At 39.0% G+C, this 26,188-nt stretch overlaps 1 protein-coding gene and 1 non-coding gene across 5 annotated transcripts in view; both read left to right on the top strand.

The window, feature by feature from the left end:
* FRS2 (fibroblast growth factor receptor substrate 2) overlaps positions 1-26,188 on the top strand; it is a 113,669-nt gene that overhangs the window by 76,256 nt on the left and 11,225 nt on the right. For 2 of the 4 annotated variants that reach the window (XM_075551294.1, XM_075551296.1), the window contains 3 exons: positions 6,880-6,974; positions 24,342-24,519; positions 25,772-25,866. The gene's annotated coding sequence lies outside the window, so the exon portion shown is untranslated. The remainder of the gene's footprint in view (positions 1-6,879; positions 6,975-24,341; positions 24,520-25,771; positions 25,867-26,188) is intronic. The other 2 variants (XM_075551293.1, XM_075551295.1) reach the window with 1 other exon arrangement.
* Positions 20,300-20,463, top strand: LOC142452259 (U1 spliceosomal RNA). The gene has a single exon (XR_012785282.1). It is a non-coding gene; the product is annotated as a U1 spliceosomal RNA (small nuclear RNA).

Below are 26,188 nucleotides of genomic sequence, written 5' to 3'. Positions count from 1 at the left end.
CCCACCTCCCCCTATTCCCTGTCCCCCCCAGAACTGTCGGTCCCATTGTTTTCTTCTCCAGATAGTTTATCCAGCCTATCTTATTTAGACAGACCTGCAGAGATAATAACATGCTCAAAAACAAGACAGTAAAACCAAGCAACAATATGCAACAAAACAGCAACAGCAAACTACTGACAAAGAACAAAACAAAATACAACAAGAAAGAAAAGCTTGTAGTTAGTTCAAGGATCATTTGTTGGCCTTGAGGAGTGTTGTCCTGTCCAGTCTGTTGGGGCACCACGCCCTGGCCCCAAAGTCCATCTTCAGAATTCCCTAGGGACCTTACCGCTCCATTCCCATGCTGTTCTGCTCCACTCCCCCAGTGCTTTGCCTCAGTGTGGCAGGATCAGGTCTGGCGCAATTCCCACACTGCGTCTCCGGTGCTGTCCCCTGCAGGGCCATGGGTCAGTGAGGGGCGTCATGTCTCATAGTGGGACTGGCCATGTGGTCCTCTCTGTGGACTGGCTGCTCTAGTTGGGTTCATGGTCCTCAAGGCCTGGTGGGCCAGGATGTGCTCCACTCTGTCCTACTCTCCCTTCATCTGCTCCTGTGTGCTCCGATCAGATATGCCCCTCTCCCAGAGCTACAGATTCAATGCCGTCCTTTGAAATAAATTCTTTTGTGGGTAGGGCCAGGTGTCCACTTAGTATTTGGTACTGGGGCAAGCCCCCCAGGCCTCTCCACTGGTTCCCTACTAAAAGCCAGAATGTTGCATTCACACCTTGGGCACTAGGTTGAAGTCTGGTCCCTCTTTCCCTGTGGAGATATAAACAATACCCTCCCCTTGGGTGTTAGCTCCCTGTGTCCCACCATCATCTTTCTTCACCACATTTGCTTATGCACCCATTTTGTCTTTGGCGATGGTGTTGGGAAGGTGAGCGTCACAGAATGCCAGGTTATTAGAACAAAGTGTTCTTGCATTGAGGGAGTACTTGAGTAGAGGCCCTCTGCTACTTTAATACTTAACATGAAAATATAGGTACATAGATGTATTTCCCTGTCATATATAAATAATATTTACATATGTACATGCCTATGTTTAGACTCTATAAATGTCCTTTGCCTCCTAGTTCTTTCTTCTATTTCCTTGGCCTTCATTCAAGTTTTAGTAATTCCTCTGGGCTACATTTCCCTTGATCAAGCCCCACCAGTCATCCTCTGCCCTCCTTGCCATCAATTTTAGATCACTTATTGTACCCTTGTCCCTGGGTTTGTTGACACCCCCTTCCCCTCCCCCCTGCCAGAAATGTTGGTCCCATTGTTTTCTCCTCCAGCTTATTTATCCCATGCTGCCCAATTCTTAATTTAAAAACCAAACTCATTGCCAGTGAGTCGGTGCTGAGTCATAGTGATCCTGCAGGACAGGGTAGAACCTCCACAGTAAATTTCAGGGATTGTCGTTCTTTTTTTCTTTTAAATAGTGTATCATTTATCGATGATGTCCTGGGAGAGTGTATCACTCTTCTCTGCCTTTCCCTTAATCATCCATCAAGTGAATTGAGGATTGCGAAGTTAGATTTTTTTTTTAAATTTTAATTTATGTTGAAAATTTCCAGGATATGATCATGTATTTAGAAGTCTAGCATATGTTTAGGCCTTTTGGAAACTCTAAAATGATCCTTCTCTGTGCAGAGAATTTAAGTCATAAATTGATGTTTAAATGGCATGTTGTTTAGCCATGGGAATAATTTGTTCCAAGGAATTTCACTTTCTCCAAATAATTAAGTACATTAATGTAGCAAGGTTGGATTTCCTGGGCCACATGCCAATTATTAAGGAATCACCTTGATTTTTATTTTAGAATAATATGTTACTTTATTTTGTGTTTAATAACATCCAACTAAGTTTGCAATTTTGAAAGGAAATATGCCTACCCAGTATTTTTCTGATTAGTGATTTAAAAAAAAATTAGATTCTGTTGGCTGTGGACTAAGGTTAATAAGTGTTATCTGATATCAAGGACTAGTTTAACACGAGGTTTTTTTCAAGGAGAAATGTGTCATAACTAATATCTTTATTGTAAATTAAAATAAATTAATGGAATGTTTAGACTTACATGTATGTATATCAGTAAGTGTATACAAACACACATGTATTGCTGTGGAGAGAGAGAAATATTTCAAATATTCAGAAAAGTAAAGAATCTATTTTGATAAACAATGTGTATACCCCCACTGGATTAAATTCTTGTATTTCTTCGTAGACTTTTTAGGGTGTATAGTCAGAGGTGATTCAGATTAATCATCACGAATGAACACCAATTACTGTAAATGGAAATGTGGAATTTATGACTAAGACTTTTATACCTGGTTACTACAGGTTTAAAAAGATAGGCTCATATTTTTAATCCTAGGTCTGCCCCTTTCTGGTTTGGGCAAGTTCTGTAAGCACTCTGCTTGGTCAATACCCTTCCAGTAGAGGACTCGTGAGAGTGAAGTGAGCTAGAGTCTATAAATGTGAGCGCCACGGGTGTGGCTCGAAATGAGTGACCTTGCTAAAATAAGATTCCCAGACAAATGGGGCATTTCTGCATAAAAATGCTCAAAGATTCTCTCTGCCCCCTCTACCCCAAACAAAACAAATTTTAATATTAAATTTCAGGATTCAACTCTTGGAAGCTCAGCAATTGTTTTCATTGTACTCTTGGGCTTTTTGTACCTCAAGTCTGACAGGTACATAACAAATGCTTTGTGAACCTTAAACTAAGTGAAAATAGATTGTTCAGATGAAAGATATGTGGCTAAGTCAGTTTTCGGGCAATTCTAGAGAACTTTTGCCAAAATTGATATCTTTGTTTGGATGTTCAAGGACTAATCAATGTAGTCACTGAATCGTACTGACTTTTTCTATTTCCCCTGGCTGTCTCTCTTAAGTCCCTGAAGCTTGCCAGCTATGGAATGTTTAAAAGGCAGAGCAGGCCTTCGCCCAGGGGGATTTTGTTTATTTAAAGAAAAACAATTAAGTTCAAGCATCCCTACCATGTCAGAGCTAGTCTAATCATGTTGGAGCTAGTGAGTCTTTTGATTCTTTCTAGTGGTCATGGGGCCTAAAGGAGGAGATAAATTTGAAGTAGTTAAACCTTTTTGTTTTCTTTTTTCAATTACTTGGAACTTAATAATGTGATCCCAAACAGAAACCCCTTACAGAGTGGAAAGAAGGAACACCATTTATTTTGCTAATAGTTGTTGTTTCTTAATTGGACCTACTACATTCAAATCAGCCACCACTCCTTTCTAAAGTTCTGGTACCCAAAATGCCCTAGATTCAATTCTAACTCATAGTGACCCTATTAATGACCCTTTGTAGTTTTGATACAGATAATTTAGAAAAGAAACAACAATCAAACACAAGCTGTGATAGTAGCTATACTATATTGTCATTGACTCTTTCAAATTGTGATCATAAAAATATTTTTTAAAGAACAGAGACAGATATTTGAAGTTGCGGTGTAGTGGGTTATGTGCATTGGGCTGCTGGCCACAAGATCAGCAGTTCGAACCTACCAACCACTCTGCTAGGGAAAGATAAGACTTTATGTCCATAAAGATTTAGTCTTTGAAAAAAAGATTTAGTCTTGGAAACCCACGGAAGCAGCTCTAATCTGCCCTGTGGCATTGCTGTGAGCCCCAGTTAATTTGATGGCAGTGAGGTTTGGGGTTTGTTTTGGGTTTTGGTTTGGAAGGGCATTTCCCTTTGACAAGGTGCCTTTATTAAAAACCAAGTTCTAAAGGAAGTGGAAGAGGAATAAGCCTGAAAACGAGTTGATGTTGCAACCAGCCCACTCCTAGGGGTTTCCGACACTAAATCTTTAGGGACCACACAGGCTCCTCTTTCTTTGGGAGAGCAGCCATTGGGTTTAAAACATGTGCCTGTGATTACAGCCCAGTGTTCCCCCACAGCACCACTAGCACTTCCTTCTGGTGTTGCAGGCAGAGAGTAGAAGAATGGGGTTTGAGGTGTTTGAGAAAAGCAAAGAGAGGTTGTTGGGCCTACAGTGGAGGGACCATTGGCAAAGAGAATGAAGATGAAGTCAGAATGAGATGGGCCTTCACTGGGGCAGTTAGAATAGAGGAGTGGCATACTCTTACTTTGAAAAAAACTAATCTGGTGGCCTTGTTGAGGTGAACAAGGGAAGGTTTTCTTTTTTCCCTTCACCTCCCCCCTCCCCCCTGAAAAATGCTAAACAAAAATAGCTAGCGAGTAGCTCTTTGATTGGCACTTTTTGTCCTGCATGGGCGAAATAGGTGGCCAAGTTGATAACCTTTCTCTATTGCAAAAAGTCTTGGACAGAAACTCATATTTTTAATTCCATTTACTAATATTTTTGTAGATAAGTTCCTCATATATAAAACTTTCTAGCATGTGTATCAAAGCTTGGGTCACAGTGTAAAGTGGCACCATTTAGGCCAAATGGATCTTGAAAGAAAACTCACCTGTGGTCATAGACAAGTTGTGAAGCAGAATTTTACAAAGGGACTTGTTGGGAAAGTAGCTTTCCTCTTTTAGAGGAAATGCGTATGACAGAAATCATTCAGACAGAACAACAGAAAAGAGGCACCAAGACGTGATTCCATAGTATGTCTATCTATGCATGTGGTTGTGGGAAGATGAATGGAATTTCTGTTTATCTGAAAGCTTCCCCTTTTCTCAGTGAAATACAAAGCCAGGCTATCACTTTAGAATTAGGGAGGCTACAGGTAGTGGAGGTTTGGGGGGAGAAGGAAATATGAAAGATCATGATCACAAGCCAGAGAAATGAAGCAGTATTACCAGGAAATATTAATATTGAAAGGCCTATATGAAGTATGTAGTCATGAATGTGAAGAAACAGCCCATTTGTATGGGTTTTTTTGTTCAGCATTGCTAATTTTTAAATTATTTAATAAATCTTTTTTTTATCATTTTATTAGGGGCTCGTACAGCTCTTAACAGTCCATACATCCATTGTGTCAAGCACATTTGTACATACGTTGCCATCATCATTTTCAAAACTTTTCTGTCTACTTGAACCCTTGGTATCAGCTCCTCTTTTTTCATCCCTTCCCCACCCTCCCACCCTCGTGACCCATTAACAAATTATTATTGTTATTATTATTATTTTCATATCTTACATCATCCACTATCTCCCTTCACCCACATTTCTGTTGGGGGGTGGTTACATGTTGATCATTGCAATCGGTTCCTTCTTTCTTTCCTTCCTCCCCCCCATCTGTCCCCTATCTCATGGTTTTGCTATTCCTGAGGGGCTTATCTACCTGGATTCTCTGCATCGAGAGCCTCGTATCTGCACCAGTGTACACGCTCTAGTCTAGTAGGATTTGTAAGGTAGAACTGGGGTCATGATATTGGAGGGGAGGAAGCATTAAAGAACTAGAGGAATGTTGTGTGTTCATTGAGGCTATACTGCATCCTGGTTGACTCTGTGAGTGCATGTCCCATTGTCTACATGTGGGCACTTAGTCTCCACTCCAACCCTGCCCCCATTCATGTTGATATGATTGTTTTGGGTCTTCTGATGCCTGATACCTGATCCCTTCAACACCTTGTGATCACACAGGCTGGGTGTGCTTTTACCCTGTAGACTTTGTTGCTTCCCTGATACATGGCCATTTGTTTAACTTTAAGCCATTAAGACCCCAGATGCTATATCTTGTAATAGCCTTGCACCATCAGCTTTCTTCACCACATTTGCTTATGCACCTATTTTGTCTTCAGTGATCATGTCGGGAAGGTGAGCATCACAGAAGGCCAGTTTATAAGAACAAAATGTTCTTGAGTTGAGGGAGGACTCGAGAGACCCAATGTCCATCTGCTACCTGATGCTTAACATATAAATACATGTACATAGATCTATATCCCTTTTGTTATATATTAATATATATGCCTAAATTTATATTTCTATAAATGTCCTTTGCCTCCTAGCTCTTTCTTCTATTTCCTTTTACTTTCCTCCTGTCCTACTATCATGCTCTACCTACCTTCATTTGGCTCTCTGTAATTCTTCTTGGCTACATTGCACTTATCAAACCCCCCCAGGCATTCTGTGCTCTCCACTCCATCAAGTTTAGATCTCTTGATGTTCCTTTGACCCTGAGTTTTGTTGACTGTCCCCTACCTTTCCCCCACTTCCCCCTCTCCCGTGTCCCTCAGAGCCTTCAGTCCCATTGTTTTCTCCTCAGGGTTATTTATCCTGCCTATCTTATATAGATAGACCAGACAAAAAAAAGAAGAGGGGGAAGGGAAAGGCCTGTAAATGGTTCCAGGTCTGTCTGCTGACCCTTATGAATGTTTTGTGATTGAGTCTGATGAGGTACCAAGTCCTGCCCCACTCCCCCAGTCCAAATTCTATTTTCCGTATTCCTTGGGGACTTTGTTGCCTTGTGCCCCTCAACATTGCTAACTGTATTGTTCTCTATTTCTATCTCATTAGTTGTATGATATCATATATTAGTATGATAATCGGAAAGTGAATTAACTTAGTGTATTGACAGCAAGTGGGTTTTGAGCTTGTCTCCCTTTTCCTCCCCCTTCATATTTCAGTTTCCCATTAGGAATCGTGAGGCCCAGCTGGGTCACAGACCTGGAGAGCCACAGAGACTAGAGCACCATTATTCAGGAGTTGAGATGTGCTCTTGTGGGACAATAGCCAGTACTCCAGCCCTCCCACTGCCCCTCGCTCCATTAATAGTATGTGTGCCTGCTCTTCTGTTTTGGAGGGTTCAAGAATGGTTTGGATTGTTCTCTGTGGTCAGTAAACATTTAGCTATCCTAAAAGATTGTGTTTTAAATTCTTTTATATCATATTTAAAGTAACTGAATAACTGTCTTTTATTTCAGAAATGGCCCTTAAGAAGTAGGTACTCGGCTGGAACAGTGATGAGACAGCAGTATGTCATAAAGTACGCTGCAGCCGTGGCTCCTCACCCCGACGAGTAAGTGTGGCTAAATCTGGTTTTACTCCACAGCCGTGTTATCTACTCGGACAGACAATGAAGACCGAGCAGACATTTTAAAGTATCAACTTATATTTTTACTTTGACAAAGTCTAACATAGAATTTTAGAAAATTTGTGGCTGTACTGTGCCTCATTTGAAGAATCCTAAGTGTAATATTATCTAATCACAACTTTAAAGGAAATTTACTTTAAAAGTCATTATAACACCATTATAATAATAACACGGGGAAGAGGTGGCAAAGTCTCCTGTAAGGATTACAGCCTTGGAAACCTTATAGACAATTCTCTGTCCTACAGGGTTGGAATTGACTAGAGAGCAGTCGCTTTGGGGTTTTCATTGCTTTTTTTTTTTTTAACCCAAATACAAGGTTAAGTCCAAAACTATTGCTACAAGATGATAGAAATCTTTTTAAAACAAACATATCACAAGGTGAAGCTGTTGTTTCTCAGCATATCTTCCATATGAGTTTATGCACTTCTGAAGATAGTTTTTCCATCTCTCTAACCCTTCTCTGTTTCCAAAATACCCTTCAATTTTTGAGCATTTTATGTTAACATATTACTTTCATTATTAGGACCTTATTATGTTTTTACATAGTGAAGTAGGATAAATTGTATTCCCATTTTACAAATGAGGAAACCAGCTATGGGAGTCACTTCAGATTCTTTTCTTGATCTATCCTGCCACCATAGCAACTGATAGCTTACTGTATATAACAGGTGCAATTTAAGTCACATATTTGAGAATGTGTAGGCCCATCCTCACTCCCTAAGTAATTTGTTTGTTAATGTGAAGTGGATTATAAACCTGAATCTTTTATCCCGAGGGGCTTACTTTGGTTCGGGCCCAACATTGGGGGTACAGACACATCAAGATGGTGTTGAGCACTCCAGTGCTATTCCAAGACATTCTGGAGCTGAAAGAGCTCTGATATACTGACTTTTTGGTATTTAATACCTAGCTTGTATTTGGACCTGCGGAAAGATTATGAGAGATCTCACAGAAGGAATGCAGATTTAATAGTCTGTTTAAAAAAGCTGCAGTTAACCTGTGAAGTTTCACTGTATGTTTATTGTTCAGAAATAGGCTATGATATTAAAAAGACAGGTCTCTTGCCTCTCTTTTCTGACTGTGTGCTACGGTTTCAGATACTACAACTAAATTTCAGTAAAACTGGTCTTTCAAAAATGTAAGTTTATAAAAGGATACAATTACTTCAAATACCTTTTTATTTCATATTCCCTTCTTCCTTAAAAGCCCATTTGGGCTGTCTTGATTTCTGTCTTTTAACCACTTGCTTTTAAATTTGAAAACAAAATAGAAAAAAACTCGGAATCGGTTGAAACTCAACAGAAATTGCTGCCACAGAACAAAAGTGCTGATCGAGTTAAATCAACCTCTGTAATGTGTATTGAAAGGAAAACCTCTTCTCTGGTCCCCAATTTGAAGAACAAGCATTTTCCTTGCCAAGAAGGTCTGACTTTAAATGGCCCAGCTGTCCATATTAGGAGCATAGGGTTGCTAAGGTGACCATGGCTGTTTAGAGAAGAATGCAGCTGCGAGGGCAGGTTCTTGATGTGTGAGCTGAGGGAAGGAATGTGGTGTGACTGTGCTTCATTCCCCTTAATCAAATGCTCACAAAGTGCTGGGTGGGCAGCCCTGTAGAAATTATGAGTCTAAACGTTGGAGCTTGTGTGTGGTTAAAATCATTTTGTTTTTATGTGAACCAGAGGCTTACAGTTTAAATTGAAAGTGCTTACCTTTAAGTCTGTGTGAGTTTTAGGTAGAAGGGAGTGTGTTTTTATGGAGAATGAAGTGGGAATTATTTTTCTTGATATAAGGGACAAAAAGATTATTTTGGGATAAATATTATCTTTATAACTCATCATACATACCATGATAGCTCATCTGTCAATTTTCCATCTAGTTTATTCCAGTTCCTAGTGACCCTATAATACAGAGTAGAACTGCCCCTTTGGGTTTCTAAGGTTATAAATCTGTCTGGGAGCAGGAAGCTTTAACTTTCTCCCACAGAATGACTGGTAGTTTGAATTGCTGACCTTGCAGTTAGCTACCCACCATATAACCCACTCTACTGCCAAGGACAGTTTCTGATTTTAATTTATTTAGACATATGGAATTTTCCCTATGTAGTTTTTCTTGTTTAGGAAATCGTTTCCTATCGAGAGGTCCCATATTCTCTTCTACATTACCTACTAAAAGCTATATGATTTTGTCTTTCATGTTTAATTCTTAAATCTCTTAATAGTTTTTTTGTGAAAGGTAAGAAATATAATTTCAATTTTTTCAGAAGGGATAATTGATTATCCCAATACTATTTGTTGAAAATATTTTCTTTTTCTCATTGATCTACAAAGCTACTTTTGTATCATAAATCAAGTTTCCATATCTGGGTAGGCTTTTATCTATCTTCTTGTATTGTTAGTGAATTTATCACTGAATTATATCTGTATTATCTTAGATGTCTTCACAGATTCACAATTTTACTTCTTCTCATCTTCCTGATCTCAAAGGAAGTAATTTTCAGTTTCACCAGAAAATGACACTTGCTGTAGTAAGTTTGTTTGGGAAATGACGCTTGTTGTAGTAAGTTTGTTTGTTTTCAAGTAAAGGCAGTTTAATTATATTTCTACCTTCTAAGAGGGTTTTTAAAATTATTAATTATGAATGGTAGGTGTTGAAGTCTATCAGAAAGTTTTACTAGAATTCTGGAGATGACTTGTTTTTGTCCTCTTTAACCTGTTAAATGTGATCAGTTATAGAGATTTTCAAATTAAAAGTAGCCATATGTTTCTGGGATAAACCCAACTTCATCATGATGAATTATCTTTTATATAAATCACCACATTTAGTTTACTTGCATTTATATAGGGTGCTAACATCTGTTTTCATGAGTCAAATTAGCCTGTAAATTTTCTCATAATGTCCTGGTTGGATTTTTAGCTTTTATAATTTTGCTTTTTATTACTCAGAGAATACACTGCAAAACATTCACCGATTCAACAGTTTCTACAAGTACAATCCAGTACATTGATTATTTTCTTTGAATTGTTCAACCATTCATAACACCTTTTCGGAGTTACTCCTCCTCCCCCATGACATACTGCCCTGGTGGCATAGTGGGTTATGAGTTGGGCTTTAACCTCATGGTTAGCAGTTTGAAACCACCATCTTCTCTGCAGGAAGAAGGTGAGACTTCCGCTCTTGTGAAAAAGAGCTACAGTCTCATACACCTACAGGGGCAGTTTTACCTTGCCCTTGTAGAGTCGACTATAAGCTAGAATCAACTTGATGACAATGAGAACATTCCTTCTATCCAATCTTTTGAAGTTCTTTTGTCAGTTTGATCCCATATAGTTAGATCTTAAAAGAGCATGGGCTGAAGGCAGCCATTTTGTACTAGTTAAGCTAAACTGTTGTTAGATTTTAAGAAGACTTGAGGGATATTTTTGTTTTCATATTTAAAGATTATCTCCAGGCAACACTATCCAGGAGTGCAGCCGGTCTCTGGGGGTCTAGAAAGATTGGATTCCAGAAGAATTTCACATTCTGTTCTACATTTCCCCCTTTATGATCAGGATTCTGCTCAATAAATGTAGTTGGAAACAATCCAGTTCTTTGGGGCTTACAGCAAAGGAGACAGTTGTTCCTAGAGACAGTTACAACATGTTCCATTGCCTCCTTCTGTTCCTTCTGCTGCTTTCTCTGCTGATCCAGGTGAATAGAGCCTGTTGTGCCTGGACTGTCACTTGCAGTTTCAAGAACTCAGGCACTATCAAGAAGAAAAGAAAGCCTAAACTCATCATCTTGGTTGGGTTTTGTATGAATCAGAATCTACTCAGTGGCAGTGAGTTTGGTTTGGCTTGCTTTTGGAAGGGTTTAAGATTGATAACAGAAGGTAAAAAAAGATTGTTAACAGAAATGTGGGTGAAGGAAGACAATGGACAGTGTAAGATGACATAATAACAAGATATAATTGATCAAGGATTACGACGGAGGGGTAAACAGAAGAGCTTATACCAACGGCTCAAGTAGAAAATGTTTTGGAAATGATGATGACAGCATATATACCAATATGCTTGATACAATTGATATATGGAATGTTATAAGAGCTGTAAGAGTCCCCAATAAAATGATTTTTTAAAAAACAAACATTACAAACCAAAAATATAGAAAATTGTGGAAACAAAAAAAAAGAGAGATTGTTATTATTCTTCTTTGGTTGTTTAATTATAATCACTTATAAGATTATCAGGGCCCTTGTTAATTTTCAGTAGAAATATTTTAAACTGCTCTTCAGTGTTATCATCTATTCACTTGCTTTTTCTCTTCAATTTATTTTTCATTTTTACAAGTGTAAATCAAAAAGTATTACTAAGGTTGCAGTTTATATGTGTACAGGTTTATTACAGCAAACCATGTTTAAACCTACCTCTCTGATCAGTGGATGGCTGCAGACATTTTCTCTGAGCAAGAAAAAAGCTGTGGTGGTGGTGCAGTAAGTTAACTGTGAGGTTTGTAGCTAAACCCCACTGAAAGGAGCTCCTCTGTGAGAGAAAGATGAAGTTATAGATCCCTTTGAAAACTGGCAGTGTAGGACACCCAAAGGAGTTCTTCACGGTACAGAGTCACTATGAGTTGGAAACAACTCAGCAACAGTGGGTTTAGAGCAGTAAAGCCTCTCTGAACATCTAATCTGCCATGTTACTAGAAATAGATATTCTTGACCTATTTCAGAGAAACATACATTTAGGTAAGGATCATGCAAGAAATAGGCTCAAAATTTCATTTAGGCCTCTATTTAAAATAGTGGTTCTCAACCTTCCTAATGCCGTGACCCTTTGATAGAGTTGCTCATGTTGTGGTGACCCCAACCATAAAATTATTTTCATTGTTACTTCATAACTATAATTTTGCTACTGTTATGAATCATAATGTAAATATCTGATATGCAGGATATATTTTCATTGTTAAAAACAACATAATTGAAGCATAGTAATTAATCACAAAATAATATGTAATGATATAATATGAAATATTTATTTCTAATGACAAATAAATGAAATTTTGTCTTGAAGCACGGTGTAGCATGTTTAATATAACAACGGTAAATTTTTTTTTATTTTAGCAATTTATTGGGGCTGATACAATTCTTTTCACAGTTCATACATATACATACATCAATTGTATAAAGCACATCTGTACAGTCTTTGCCCTAATCATTTTTTTCTCTTTTCTTCTTTTACATTTTATTAGGGACTCAAACAACTCTTACCACAATCCATACATATACATACATCAATTGTATAAAGCACATCCATACATTCCCTGCCCCAATCATTCTCAAGGCATTTGCTCTCCACTTAAGCCCCTTGCATCAGGTCCTCTCCCCATTCCCCCCTCCCTCATATGCCCTTGGTAATTTATACCTCGTTATTTTGTCATATCTTGCCCTATCCGGAGTCTCCCTTCCACGGTTCTCTGCTGTCCCTCTCCCAGGGGGGAGGTCACATGTGGATCCCTGTAATCGGTTCCCCCTTTCCAACCCACTCACCCTCCACTCTCCCAGCATCGTCCCTCACACCCTTGGTCCTGAAGGTATCATCCACCCTGGATTCCCTGTACCTCCAACCCTCATATGTACCAGTGTACAGCCTCTGTCCTATCCAGCCCTGCAAGGTAGAATTCGGATCATGGTAGTTGGGGGGAGGAAGCATCCAGGATCTGGGGGAAAGCTGTGTTCTTCATCGATACTACCTCACACCCTAATTAACCCATCTCCTCTCCTAAACCCCTCTATGAGGGGATCTCCATTGGCCGACACTTGGGCCTTGGGTCTCCACTCTGCACTTCCCCCTTCATTTAATATGATATATATATACATATATACACATACATATATACATATACACATATATACACATACATACACACACTTATATCTTTTTTTTTTTTGCATGATGCCTTATACCTGGTCCCTTGGGCACCTCGTGATCGCACTGGCCGGTGTGCTTCTTCCATGTGGGCTTATTTGCTTCTGAGCTAGATGGCCGCTTGTTCACCTTCAAGCCTTTAAGACCCCAGACACTATCTCTTTTGATAGCCGGGCACCATCAGCTTTCTTCACCACATTTGCTTATGCACCCATTTGTCTTCAGCGATCCTATCATGGAGGTGTGCAGTCAATGATATGATTTTTTGTTCTTTGATGCCTGGTAACTGATCCCTTTGGGACCACTCGATCACACAGGCTGGTGTGTTCTTCCATGTGGACTTTGTTGCTTCTGAGCTAGATGGCCGCTTGTTTATCTTCAAGCCTTTAAGACCCCAGTCACTATCTCTTTTGATAGCCGGGCACCATCAGCTTTCTTCACCACATTTACTTGTTCACCCACTTTGGCTCCAGCCGTTGTGTTGGGAGAGTGAGCATCATAGAGTTCCAATTTAATAAAAGAAGGTATTCATGCATTGAGGGAGTGTTTGAGTAGAGGCCCAAGGTCCTTCCGCCACCTTAATACTTGACCTATAAATATAGACACATAGATCTATTTTCCCATCCTCCTATATATATTTGCATGTACATGTCTTTGTCTAGACCTCCATGAATGCCCTTTGACTCCTAGCTCTTTCCTCCATCTCCCTTGACCTTCCTCCTGCCCTACTACCATGCTTCATCGCCACCTGGGCTAGAGTATACCTCTTCTCTAAGCAACCTTACCCTTGATCATTTCCCACCAGGCCTGCCACTCCCCCTTCTCTACCATTTGGGGTCCCATGTTTTTCCCTTGTCCCTGGGTTTGTTAACACCACTTCCTTACCCCCCCCTACACCCCACCCCAAGTCCCCCCGGAACTGTCGGTCCCGTTGTTTTTCATCCAGATAGTTCATCCAGCCTGTCCTATTCAGACAGACCTGTGGAGTCACTAACATGCACGAAAACTAGACAGAGGAAAACAAAGCAACAGTATACAACCAGACAACAAAACAACCAAAACAAACCACTGAAAAAGAACAGAACAAAACAGTTCACAAGAGAAAAGCTTGTAGTTAGTTCAGGGATCGTTTGCTGGCCCTTAGGAGCGTTTTCCAGTCCAGTCTGTTGGGGCACCACGCCCTGGCCCTGAAGTCCACTTTCAGCATTCCCTGGGGACCTTGCCACTCCATTCCCTTGCTGTTCCGCTGCACTCCCCCAGTGCTTTGCCTCGGTATGGTGGGATCAGGTCAGGTGCAATTCCCACACTGTGTCTCCGGTGCTGTCCCCTGTATCGCCCTTAGTCACTGAGGGGCATCATGTCTCATAGTAGGGCCAGCCATGTTCTCTCTGTGGACTGGCTGCTCTACTCAGGAACATCATCATTACGGCCTGGTGGGCCAGGCTGTGCTCCACTCTCTCCTCCTGCCCCTTCATCTGCTCCCGTGTGCTCTGATCAAATATGTCCATCTCCCATAGCTGCAGAGTCAATGTCGTCCTTTGGAACAAATTCTTTTCGGGGGAGGGGCAGGAACAACGGTAAATTATATCGCAACATTTTGTGCTGGAATACGTATGTAGAAAGCCAATGTCAGTGCAAAGGTTGAGATAGTTTCTCACCAGATCACAAATTCTTGGGGCAGTCTTTGCAAGAGCATGGTGAAAATCATCTTCCACAACAAGCTACTTCTGTATTTAGACTTGATAACCAACAAGCTGGAAAACCCTGTTTCACAAAGATATGTTTATGTTGTTGAAATTGGAAGAAGGTGCAACATAGTCCCAGACAGAACAGGATATGACAGCAAACATTTGATCCAGAATTTTGTAACTGGCATTGTAGAGAAATCAGTTTTTACTGCATCACTGTTAATAAGGTCAATGAATTCCTCTTGTGCTTTCTCAGGAACATCTTCAGCTTTGACTGTGAATGGGCATCTGGCAAGTGCACATGGGGTGTCAGGTAGATGTGGAAAGTATGAAATTTCATCTATTTTCATCCAATTTTTTTTTTATTGATGATCGGATCCCAATGATCCGAATGATCGGATCTTTTCAGACAAATCGAGGCATATTGCATTTGGTCCTTGCAGTGATGAATTGATCTCATTCAAGATGGAGAAGATGTCAACCACATAGGCTCTTTCCTGCAGTTCACTTTTATCCCTCAAAAGTGCTTCAAACTGTGGTCTTGCTTTCTGATTACAAAACGTTTTGAGGTCATCACGAAGATCAAAAACACGTTTTAAACTTTTCCTCCCGACAACCATCTCACTTCAGTGTGAAATATTGGAGCATTATTCCGCGCATCTAACTTGTTCCACAATTGCGAAAACAGTTGACTGTTTAAAGTATCACCTTTACAAAATTGACAACTTATGATGCTTTTTATTCTTGTAACTCGTATGGCAGCATCTTTGTTGCTAATATTTGCTGTTGAATTATACAGTGAGTTCTGATGTTGAAATCCAGATCGACACCTAGCATAGCTGGAGCACCATCTGTGCAAGCACCACAGACCTTTTCCCAAGAGATCTTATGCTCTTTCAGAAATGAACCAACTATGTCAATCACATCACATTGCAGTAGTTATTGTTTCAAGAAGTTTGCAAAAATGAAACTCATTTTTAAAGTCTCCATCATTAGCATACTTCACGTAAACCCGTAACTGTGAATGGTTTGCAACGTCTGTAGATTCATCAAGATGAATGCTAAATATTGGAAGTGGAGCTGATTTAATTTCCTGGATTTCCTGGTCAAGGATATCAGCAGACATGCCATCTATTCCTCTGCAGACAATATCGTTAGATAAGGAAATTGCACTCAATTTCATAACAAATTCATCGCTGATCATAGCTCGAACAATGTCTGGCCCCTGGCAACAGTAAATCCTCTGGCCCCTGGCAACAGTAAATCCCTGGTGTGCGGTTTCATAGCTCTGGTGATTCTGAGAGCCACCAAAATGAAGCTTCAATGGCTACTACATTTTGCTTGTGGTACTTGTCACCATTGTCAAGTCTGCTTTCTTGATTCCATCAGCTTTGCTTCTGAAATAGTTGGTCTCTTTGCTGGTACTGCTCAGATGCTTGCTATCAAAATGGTGTTTCAGTTGGTTTGGCTTCATGGATTCGGTTGATAGAACTTCACAGCAATTCCTGCTGTAATTATTGAGATACAACCATACTGTAAAAAAAATCCCCACTATATTTTCTTTTCTTAACGTTCGTGTCTACATGATCCATTGTCATAGGATGGTTTGCTGATGAAAATAATATATAGCAATAGCTTTAATAATACAAAAGATGATACATAGCGTAGTTGTCAATACAGTTCATTAAAGTTTGCTATGATTTACCATTTTTTTTACATGTCTGTTACTATCACAGGGGACAGTAGTCACATCAACCACAGCTGAATATAAAAAGACTGATCAGCATCCAGATTAAGCGCCCATGGTGGTGTGTGTGTATATACATACACACATATTTTTGCAGTGGTTGATGATTTTACAGTACATGATTTTACATTTACCCAGTAATTATAATTGATGAAGTGTCATTTTACCTCCAGTACTGCTGCTTTCAACACAGCTGCTTTCAACAGAATAGTCTTTCAACACAGCAGCTGCTTTCTACACAGTAGCTGCTCTCTACACAATAGCTGCTCTCTACACACGTGTGACTGGTCCGCATAAATATGGCACCAACTGAGATAGTTTATTGTACCAGCCTGGCCGATAACCACAAGTGGGATTAGTTGAAGGGCAGAGAGATAAGTGGCTTGGTGAGCCTCGCCTTTCTTGTCTCTCACGCTTTAATCATTGGACCAGTGTGCAACTGCCTTGCTTGTTCTGTGCCTCAATTTAAAGGGCACACTTACCTGTGGGACGCCTAGCCTGTGGACTGTGTTGCTGTAAGTTGAGGTCCCTTTAAGACCACACGAATGAAATTTACATCTCCAGACCTGAGGACTGACGGTGAGCTGGCTGATGGTGACCTGCCTTGCTGTTTGCTGCCTGTGCTGGGATAGCCTAGCTTTCTCTCTCTACAGAGGACTACCTGACGGCCCTCAAGATTTAAAGGACTGCTAGTGTCTCACAACTCTCTCTCGGGAGTGAGTCGCACTGAGCCATTTGTACTGCTTTATAATTTCACTGTTCATTTCTTGTGTTGTATATCTATCTTTATAAATATATATGTAAATATATATATAATTATCAGCAATCTGGTTTTATCTCTTTAGAGAACCGTGTCTAGCACACCAACCCTGTCACAAACACCAGTATTTGTACGGGGTGTATATGATGGGATTGAAGCAATGATGGCATCACACCAGGTACTGTATGTGGGCGTATCTGCATGTGGGCAGACCTGCCTGGAGACAGATAGAGGAGCGGTGTCTTGGTTACTAAGACCAGTGGAAATATGTGTTTTCCGATGGTCTTAGGCGACCCCTGTGAAAGGGTTGTTCAACCCTTAAAGGGGTCATGACCCACAGGTTGAGAACTGTTGGTTTAGAAGGCGATGGGGAGACTTGCTTCTGTTTGGAGAATTTTTGTCCTTTTTATATGCTTTAAACTATATGTTCACGGATTTGTTTTTTTTTAAATAGGTGTGTTTTGTGTTGTGTTGTTACTCTGTTTTCCACTTTGCCAAATAACTTCAGGGCTGTTTTGAATTAGTAAGATGGACCCTACTAAATTTTCTTAATTCTACACCAATGGAAAAACAGACTTCTTGTCATTAAGTCAATACTGATAGCAACCCTGTGGCAATTACATAATTTGTCAATAAAGGGGTGGAGTCTTGCCTCTCAGATCGCAGCTTGATGACCTCATTTGGAGACAATGGAGATAAATAGCTCACTGGAGGTGAGCCATTCCTGTTGATAAGCCAAATGGAGCTATGCTGTTGGAGCCAGAGCCCTGTCGCTGGAGGAGCCACATGGAGACCCACACCAGCACTGAGATGCTCCCATCACCATTGGATCAATAAGACCCGCTGGCCATTGGTCTTCCTGCGTTCAGCGTCATTGCAAGTTTCATGAGTCTGAAGAGAATTTATAGATTGGTGTTGGATATATAGGCTAATCTTGGACTTAGGAACTTGAACTGGGCTGGGCTGAGATGTTTTCTTAATAGACAATTCATCTTTGATATAAAGTTCTCTCGCACACATGAGTGCCTATGAATTTGTTTCTCTAGTCAACCCAGACTAACATAGGCCCTATAGCACATGTAGGACTGCCCCCTGTGAGCATCTAAGACTGTAACTGTTTATGTGAGTTGAAAGGCCTGTCTTTGTCCCACGTCCTTTGGTAGGGAGCCCTTAAATGGGTAGCAACAAGGTGGAGGAGAAAGTAATCATGCCCAAGTGTTTAATTCATCTCCCCTTTAAAGCCGATGAGTATTAGTAAGTGTGAGGGGATACTACAGACCATCATTGTCTTACAAATTGATTGTTTTCTAAGCATTTTGTTAGTGGACAGTCGGAACAAATGTATGTGAGCTTGTCAAACATGTAGAACTTCATAAAGAAAACCTGATTTAGGGTTTCTGATCTTAATTTTGTTTTTAATTAACAAAACAACCTGATCCTGGTAGTACATTTGTCAGGTATACCATTTTTCCCATTCTGGAACACTAGAGCCTTTTTTCTCTCTTCGATCCAGGGTGCTGGGTCCTTTTAGAGACTACTTGAATCCCCCAAAGCTGCACTGTCGTTACTCTACCTTCAGTTGAGAGAAGCCTCTGAAGAGATTTATCTTGTTCATATGTATTAATAAGAAGGATTCTTTTCTCCTTTCATCTGTGAGTGTGGAGAATCCTTTGGTTTTCTTCATTTTAAAAAAATCTTTGAATCCTGGCATCACTCCAGGGAAGTCCTGGAGCGTTGCCACTTTTGTACATTACTGGCTGTCATTCATCAAAATAAAACAAACAGCCCACCTTCATCAGCACCATGCTGACTCATAGTCATCCATTTTATTTTTAAACATATTCATTGTGGTTTAGGTGAAAGTTTACATAGCAAATTCGTTCCCACTCAACAATTTACACGGATTTGCCCTGTGATGTGGTGGCAATCCCTACAGTATATCAGCACTTTCCCCATCTCCACCTTGGCTGTCAGCTTCTTTTCCACTGTTTCTGCCCCTTACTGTCTTCTTAACTTTGCTTTTGGACAGACACTGGCCTTTTGATCTTGATAGTGAATTATTCTGAAGAGCATGTTCCTCCCAGATAGTGCTGTTCTCTTATAAGCTATGATGTGACTGAAAAGTAATCTCTGGGAATAGCCTATATTCTAAATTAGAAAGGTGTCTGAGGGTCCGAATCTTAAGAGTTCCACCAGTCTCTCTCTCTCCTGAGGACCTCAGCTTAGACTCAGTAACCAGATTCAATAGGCTAGCTTATTCACTAAAGAAGTTGGCACAACTCGGACTCCAAGTGGTCACCCTGCTAATTCTACCCAGGTTGCTGAATGACACCATGGTGCCATCTTCAGGCCTTAGGGCTAAGAACTGGGAACAAATAGAAGATGTAAGAGAAGGAAAAGGAGAAAATTTGAAAGAACATATTGTGGTACCAAACATGGTCTTTCTGTAAGTATTTTAGTGGGTCGTTGATACCAGGTATCCAACTGCATTCTATTTGTTTGGAGCAAACCCAGTCTATGTCCCTCCACAAATTCTTATTCGATAACCTTCTGGAGCATTCTCCCAGACACATGGATTCTGAGCTTTGCTGGCTACAGGCACTTTTAAAACCAAGAGATGCTAAGTCCTGTGTATGGACAGGCTTCCAGCCCAGACTAACTGGGTCTTTGCCTCTTTGCAGCCTTCAGGCGTTTCGTTTGGCCAGTGTACTCTGCATTTTGCCCTAACCTGTTTTATATGTGAGTCTGCCTTTGGGCTCTTATATATTTACAATTTTTCTTTTGGAAGAAGTCTTTATTAAATACTGCTTTGTACGCTCTTTATAATTTATTATTGATTATAAAAGCAGTTCACCCTCTGTCAAACATAAGGTAAAAATATAGAGTCCCTATCATCACTACCAAATGATTCAGTGTGTGTTTCAATTTAATCTGTTCTAGGTTTATGTATTATATGTGTATATGAGAGAAAAATGGAAAAGATAAAGACAGAAAAATAAATGATTAGCATAAAGTTTTATTGAAAGTCCTCAAATATTCTTGGTAGTGCTATGGGCTAGGATTGACCACTAACCACAAGGTTGGTAGTTCAAAGCCACCAGCTATTCCAAGGGAGAAAGATGTCTCTCTGCTTTCATTAGAAATTTACAGTCATACTTACCTGGCATGGGAGATACCATGATCACGAAGGTGGTTTTCCCAGGGCGAGGCTTATCCATTGCACTCCGGATGTGCTGACCCCTGAGATTTCCCCAAATGTGGGAAACTCGACTGCATAATTTGTGGTAGTGGGGGACTTCTTTCGCGCTCTCCCCTGAAAAAAAGAAATTTACAGTCTTAAAAACCCTAAAAACAATGACACAAGTGTGTGTGCGTGTGTACACACTAATGTACGTTGCAGCATTATTCATAATAGTAAACGTTGCAAACAATGAATAAACAAAATGTGCAATAGCATATGATAGAAGACTACTTAGCTTTGTAGAAAGATGTAGTCCTGATGCATGTTACAAAATGGATGAACCTCAACAACATTAAACGGAGCAAAATAAGTCAACCATAAAAGGTCAAATATTGTATGATCTCATATATATATATATTTATAAAATATGAAAATTCTAGATAATTATGCTGAGACCAATGTGTTCAATTGGTTATTAGGGTTGGGACTCAGTGGAAAGGAGAAATCACTCTTTGGAGAAGACTTGATTTTATCTGTAGTGATGGGGAAATCACCATGGATTATGGTTAATGTTATACAACAAGACTAATGAGGCTGTTTTCACTAAACTGTACACTAGAAGGAGGGAAAAATGGCATAGTAAATGTTTTATATAAGTTCCTGTGTAGAATGCTAATATACAGAAAATTGAATGTGGTTTCTTGGTAGCATCAAATATATTCATCAGAGTTCATGAGAGACATTCTAGAGAAAACTATGTTTTCTTACGGTCATGAATGTTTACCATACAGTCTTATGTTTATCTTACAGTCAGACCTCTTCTTCCTACGTTGCATATGCCCATTTTTAATGGAGAGAGTTACATGATCGCTCACTCCGAATGTTTCATCCTTTCGGTATTGCTTGAGGACTGTGATTTTTTCTCTACATATTTTATGTATTAACATAGAACACTAAAACCAAGAACTTTTGTATGTGAATTCTCAAGGCTGATGATACGTTGCCCTCTAGTTGAAGGTGAGGTTCTGGGATTGTTGCTATTGGTGCTAATGATTTTGTTGTTGGCTAGAACAGAGTGAGTCATCTGCTGCGTTTGCACTTCTGTAAGTGCGTTTGTATATCTTAGGGCAGATACTGTGGGTATCCAAATTTGATTGTCTGGATTTCATCACCAGTGTCTTGAGTAGTAAGAATGTCCCAAGGTTATGATTCCAGGATTTAGTTATGGCCTGCATTATTAAAAATTAAGGCTGTTTTATTTTTTAATTACTTCATTTTAGCAAGTCAATTTAATAACATTTTCTCAATAATTGCAAAAGACATGCACAGTTGTACGTTTTTTAATTGACTTTTGTATTTCTCTTCCTAAAAATTGATGCTTGTTTTAGTTTCCGGTGCTCTAGGGTAAATGTTTGTGTTTCCAGATGGATATTGTCACTTGAACGTTAGGCTTGGGATACCATCAATAGGAAAGTACCATTAATTTATTCTTACTAATTTCATGTTACTAGACATATCATTGGTGCCTTTAAGATTGTAAGGGAAGGGGGGAAAAAAAGGAGGACCTGATGCAAGGGGCTTAGGTGAAGAGCAAATGCCTTGAGAGTGATTGGGACAGGGAGTGTATGGGTGTGCTTTGTACAATTGATGTATGTATATGTATGGATTGTGGTAAGAGTTGTTGGAGTCCCTAATAAAATGTAAAAGAAGAAAAAAAAATTAAAAAAATAAAAAATAAAAAAAATTAATAAATAAAAAAGGGTTCCTGGGAGGCAGAGTGGGGTAGGGAGGGGATAAAAAGGAGCTGATATCAAGACGTTCAAGAAAAATTAAAAGTTGTGAAACCGACTGTGGTAGCAATTGTATAATAATTCTAGATGTGATTGAACTGTGGAATGTTATATCTCTAAGAGCTCCCAATAAAATTATATATGTAGCATTTGTTAAAGAAAAAAAAAAGATTGTAAGGGAAAATATGTTCTGCAAAATGATATTGGATGAAATCTCTTTTCCCCCTTATCTGCTAATGATTTCCTATGTCCACCCTGCATTCCAGCATATGGAACTACTTGCTACTCTTGGACTTGGCCATTTTCTCTTAGGCTTCTGCACTTTCACATTGTGCTCTTAGTGTGAGTTGCCCTTCCTCTAGCCCAGGGGTCCTCAAACTTTTAAACAAGGGCCAGTTCACTGTCCTTCAGACCCGTTGGAGGGGCGGACTATAGTTTAACAAAAAAACTATGAACAAATTCCTCTGCACGTTGCACATATCATATTTTGAAGTAAAAAAGCAAACGGGGTAAATACACCTGGCAGGCCGGATGAATGTCCTCGGTGGGCCACATGTGGCCCATGGGCCGTAGTTTGAGGATGCCTGCTCTAGCCAACCTAGGAATCACATTTCCCCAGGAAGCTTTGCTGGACACTCCTGTCCTCCTTGTTTGAGTCACATACTCGTAGCAATGGGGTGTGTAACTCTCCTCTGTATTGGGTTTTTGTTTTGTTTTGTTTTGTTTTTTTGGTGGGGTGTCTGTCTTCCTCATTAGAGATAACTCTTTGGAATTTGGGACTGTACATTTTGTCTTCATTTCTAGCATTTAACTTAGTTCCTTGCAGATGCTCTGAAAGTACTTGTTGAGTGCTTCAATGAATGGGGAAAAAAAGAATGAACTCCCTTTTTTGTTCTCCTCAATCATATTGATAACTGTTTACAAATAAGTTTTTCCTACCGACTAGTCATCTGTTAGCTTAATTCAAACAACTGTTTGAAATAAAAACAGGTCACTTTATTAAATATTTTATATTTATCTGTAGAAAAATGAATTGATGGCAGTTTATTTAAATATTTGTCTGTTACTGAAAAAAATTAGATGAATCTAGTTTATATTACAGTATAAGGGATATAGAGTTCCCCAACCTAAGTCTCAGAGAGAGAGGTAATATGCAAATAGCATACTTGAAATGTTTTTCTTTGAGGGTTAAATGATGGAGCAGGGCTAACAGGAGAACAGTGAGTTAGGGATCTATGGATACATCACATTCAATATGTAGATTCAGCCTTCCATCTTTGCGGTTTGTTGTGGATGTATGTACTTAGAGCTTTCAGCTAGTGAGGCTCCTTCATTGCAGGTGTTAATGCTTTTGAACACTCTGGGTTTTAGATAAGTAGCAGAATTTACTGGAAATCTCTCTATAATTACCTCCACCTAAAAACAACTAAAATGTTTAAAATCCCTATTAATGTTGAGAATAAACAAAAAGTAATATGTATAAATAAGTGAAAATCCCCAAAAATAGTTGCAAAACAACCAGACAAACTACTTACCCAAAGAAGATTTTTGAGTCATTCTTTTATTTTTTTTTTTTATGTCATGAAACATGGCTGTTACAGTTGTATTGCAGTGCTTCTTACCATAAATACTATCTTGTCTGTATTTGAACCGAACTACTAAAGGAGGTAGGCCAGATTCACCCTCGGTGAACTGGAAGAACAAATAGACCTATCTTTCTAAGCACCAAATTTATCATCACATTTGTGAATAGACTTTAGTCTTCTCTTTAGTTTCACCCTTTAAGAATTATATTTGAGTAATTTAGAGTTAAATGACATAATTCAAATTAAATCTAGGTAATATTTAGCCTGTTCATGATTTTCTTTTTATGAAAATGTATTTCTATTAGGTGATTCTACGTATAAAGACATTGTGTTCTTTTTAAGTAGAGAATGCTATTATATACGTGTTTTACCAAACAAAACCCATGTTCCAACAATGAAATTATAGCTCCATGTAGTTAGTGGCTATGATTGCCTCTTTTCTCTTTCTACCTCCCAGTTACCTTTCCTTCCTTGGCCATCCACAGTGGTGAGGAAGTCAGAGAGCATTTCTGAGGTATCTGTGTTCCAAAGGCAAAAGTAGGACACCAAAGTCTATTAATGGATTGTGTTCATTCCAGGAGTGCTTTGGTATGTCATTTGTTTGGAACTCATTTTGTGTTTTCCTTTGTTTTGTTAGGAATATCCTTTTAACTGAAGCTAAAAAAGCCTTTGGATCCCTAATATAACCAGCATGCTCGATATTTGCACTGGAAAACAGTAAAAGCAAGCAAAAGTACCACAATACTTTTGCTTAAATAAAAGTTAAAAAACAATCAAACCAAATAAATAATTGATTCTCAAAAAGCAGACTGAAGGTGGGTGAGCAGAACCAAAATTTTCCAAACATTCTAATGGCGGCCTTTTATTATTTTTAAAGACATTTATAAGTTGGTTCACTGATTTCTTTCATATATTTAACTCTGCTTCAAAATTTAGGACTATTTTTTAAATGTAGAGTTACAGGCAGTTACAGAATTAACTTTGAGTTCTGTTCATCTTATTTACTATAATTGATGTGATTTGGGATGAGGGGTCCTTAATAAGCAGAAGAAGACAAAGTAGAGGTTTTTCTCATTGGCCAAATATTTTTAGAGGAGAGAGATGAACAATGATTATATGTATTCATATAAGAGAAATGCTTTAGGGTAGATTTAGCTCAGTTCTGCTTAGTTTTATAAGCCAGAGAAAATGCACGATGTAAAAAAAAAAATACACGATGTATGTTTAGGCTTCTGGAGGAAAGAAAGGGCTGGTGAGGAAAAAACTCCGAGTGCCATAACTGAGAAGGGCATCAGTAAATACCTAGCTGAAATGATTTTATATATAGGTTATTCGAAGTCCAGGGTTGAAACTTTTGGTTTTACAGTAATACATAGATTAAAATGAAATGGTACAAAGCCGTTAATGTCACGCTTGACCTCGGGTAGGTATTCAGGATATTATATAACGCTAGTACTCTTATTTTTGAGTGGCCTTTTTTTTTCCTGTGCTATAGAGAAAGTGACAAGAAATTGGCAAAATATTTCAAGTCTCTTGTAACTCTTTTATCACCAGATTGCAATTTATTGCTGTCCTCTGATTATGGCATGCTTGTTCATAACCATCTGTCTTCTGATAGACTGCCCTGGAAAGGTTCTGGGAGCTTTTGTGAGATTTTTTTAATATGAGGAGATATATAGGTATATGCAAATGTAATGCTATTATATGTAAAGGACTTGAGCATCCAAAGGTTTGGGTATGGGAGGGATGTTTATGAAAGTAACCTTCAGTGGATGCCAAGGGATGACTGTATGGAGGAGGGAATTGTCCCATGTTGAAAGATTGTGATATCCAACTATCATGGAATTTAGATGATTGCATGTTTATTTTTGTTTAGAAAAGGCTATGTTAATGATAAGGTGAATATCATGTTAATCTTTTAAATATATCTTCTTAAATATTTTTTATCGGTATTTTTGGATTTTGGTTTGTTTAAATAGAGTAACTGAATTAATACTGCCAGAAGTTTAAGGAACCATTATTTTAAAAGAAATGAGAAGTTGCTAAATTTTTTTCTATTCTTTATAGGTTAAATCAGCAAGCAAATCAAACATGGTATTTTGAAGTATGATTAAACTCCTGATGCTGCAGCAGAGACTAAGAATATTAATGGCCAGATCTAGGTAAAATGATGTTTACATTTAAGGAGGGGAAATCACTAATTCTACAAATTGTATTATTTTAAACTAGAATATGTAATAATGTTTCCTTGAATATAACCACCTTGACTACCAACTTTTAGACTAGGCAGACTCTGCAAATTGAAAATTTAAGATCTCTACGAAGTCTGCCTTACAAAATTTATTCTCATTGTCACTGATGAATTTTCATCGACCAATTATATAAAATCCAACACAAGCCATGGACCTTGTTGGACATTTATTTTCCTCATGAAAATAGTGCAGGGCATGTGCTCAGTGGTTTTAAAGTTTTCCTGTTTGGTTT

Source organism: Tenrec ecaudatus, chromosome 6 (genome assembly GCF_050624435.1).
Source record: "Tenrec ecaudatus isolate mTenEca1 chromosome 6, mTenEca1.hap1, whole genome shotgun sequence".
Lineage (NCBI taxonomy): Eukaryota > Metazoa > Chordata > Mammalia > Afrosoricida > Tenrecidae > Tenrec > Tenrec ecaudatus.
This window is presented reverse-complemented; position numbering and strand designations above follow the sequence as displayed.